At 38.6% G+C, this 2,666-nt stretch overlaps 1 pseudogene; it reads right to left on the bottom strand.

Annotated features, from left to right (window-relative positions):
* Positions 1,144 to 2,666, bottom strand: part of LOC109850730 — a 1,851-nt pseudogene continuing 328 nt past the window's right edge.

The raw sequence follows: 2,666 nt of genomic DNA, 5'->3' as shown, positions 1-2,666 counted from the left end.
CTCTTTATGGGTGTTTGACAATCTGAAAGTGAATTTAAAATATGTAAGTTACTTTTTTTTTACAAATGACTTTTACATCCATGTCAGCACGCAAGTGAAATACATTGTTTGTTTGAAAAATTAAATTATTATCGAAAGTGCAATGTGAAGATGACGTGGCAAAATCAGATTAATTAGAAAATATAATTAAAATTATTTAATTAAATTAGTTACCTTTTTGTCACTTTCATGTGACTTCACCACTTTTTTAAGGGAAGTCAAAATTACATTAAATCTTATGTGGCAACTTTCTTACATCTCACTTTCATAACCACTTACATGAAAACAAACACCTTAATTGTTAAATGAAAGTAACTTTCTCACTTTCATCTTTCACTTGCATGTAAACAAACACCCCCTAAGAGTGTCCATGGGCACTCTATAGAAAAACCGTAAGGGGCTGTTTGGTTGTTGTTGGTAAAGTTGTGTATTTATGACACAACTTGGAAAGTTGTTGTCCACCTCATCAATTTTACTTTTATATTTTTCTTTGTTTGTTTTTTATTTCATTGGAATCATAAATTGATTGTTTGGTTTGTAAATGTAACTTTAATTGTTTGTTTGGAAAGTGTAAAAAGTGGTCCCTACTCAAATGATCATATTGGTTGGAATTATTTTTTATTATTTTTTCCCTGACTTTAATGTCAGCTTTCTCCTAAAATCATATTTTTTTTTAATGAAATCACTTTACAAGCCACATCAGCATATGAAATCACTTTACACTATTTTCACAACTACAAACAAACAATTGAAAGTGATGAAAGCTGACATTGGGACCCACTTTTTTACACTTTCCATCCTTTTACATGGTAAAAACATTAAACCAAACAACCCCTAAGTATCTCATTGTATATTTCATATTTAAACTTTTTGATTTAATTCAGTTGGTAGACCGTCAACTCCAATGTGTTGGCAGGGTGCTCATCTACTATAAGCCCAAACTATTTTTATAGTCCTAATTAGATATTAAACCCACTTAATTATTATAGTCCTAATTAACTAGATATCAAACCCACTTACGTTCAGTTCAAAGATACTAATCATGCATTAATGCAAGACAAAGAGAATATCACCGTATTAAATAAAAAGAAAAAAGGCAAAAAAGAAATCAAACACTTTAGTAGGATCCCGTAGAGGGTGAGCTACCCTTTTCTCCCCCATCACTATAACATAATTGTTTATATTACACGTCACCAAAAATAAAAATACACAAAAACAAAATCAATCAATAACCTAAACCGAAGCTAATCAAGTGCCTTGTAAATAACAACAAAGCAAGGCAAAATTGCCCTAGAATTAGCCACGAACAACTCCTCAAGGCTCCCATCTGCTGATACCGAATCGAACGGCCCTGAGCTCTCCACGTCATCAGCCCCACTCCTCTTCACCCTCCCAGCAACCACCCTGCAAACCAGCATAGCCCTCCTCCTTCCCGCCGGCCCACTTTCTGACTGTGGGCCCCAATCGTGGGCCCTACCGCTACTCGCGGTAGTCCTGACTCCTAACGGCCCAACGTTCTGCTGTGCCCGCGGGAACCCGTAGCGTATGATGGTGCAAACGCTGCACGGAGTAGAGTTGGCTGAGGAAAGGCAAAGGGAGGTTGAGCCGTCGGAGCCAAGGGAACAGGATAAGGAGGTGGAGTGGAACCTGAGGAGCTCGTTACCGTCGGCGGCGCAACGGGGGTTTTTGGACTTGGGCTGTGAGGGCTGAAGATGGACCTGGGCCCGGGCCTTGACCGAGTCTCGGTAGTCTTCGAATCGAGAAATTGTGCGCTGAGTGTTGTGGACTTTGAGGATGCGCTCGATGCTGCAGATCGGGTTGTCTATTTTTTGCCAGCTGGACTTGAAGATTATTTCAACTATGTTTCGGCCTGAATCCTCTGGGCCCAGTTCCGACACTATAATCAAATTATATTGGAAATTATGTTCTAATTATAGTTTAGTAATTGATTCATTTTTTTTCTTTTTCTTTTTTTTTTTTGGAAAGGGAAAAACTACAAATTTTCAGCTAATCACTATCTGACACATGGTTAGTCATGATGACTTATTGTCTCTTTGTACTGAGAAAGGAAAAGAAAACTAATAATCATAGAAAAGTTCGCAACAGTTTTGACCTATTTTTTATTTGACTAGAAATTGAAAACATGAGCATATCAAGTTTCCTCTTAAAACTTCAAAGAAATTTTTGTCATATAATTTACCCTACAAATGAAACAAAGAACTTGTTATTCAATGTGATCTTTCTTTACTTTAGCAAGTAATATTAATTATTAAAAACAATACCAGCATGTTGAATTGCTTGATGCATCTCCAAGCTCTCGGATTTTGTAAACACCTCCTCACACTCCGTGCACGGGCACAGCGTCCCCGGCCTCGGATACCTCCTTCGTTCCACAAGCACAAAGTTTTAATCAACCCCCTCAAAAAAAAAAACCAAAAACTACAAAAACACCCAAAAAAGCAAAATTCACCTCGAGACCGAGCGTACATCAACAGCGTGGCACTCATAGCACCCAGAGAACCTCATCAGCTGAATTCCTCCGCCTCTCGCCGGCGCTGACCTGGCAGCAGAGAGCGGAGTTCTCTCGTTGATGTGGGTCCCGCCGTCAGAGGAAGAGCTGTGGTGGT

The sequence above is a fragment of the Asparagus officinalis genome, chromosome 7 (assembly GCF_001876935.1).
Source record: "Asparagus officinalis chromosome 7, Aspof.V1, whole genome shotgun sequence".
Classification (NCBI taxonomy): Eukaryota; Viridiplantae; Streptophyta; class Magnoliopsida; order Asparagales; family Asparagaceae; genus Asparagus; species Asparagus officinalis.
This window is presented reverse-complemented; position numbering and strand designations above follow the sequence as displayed.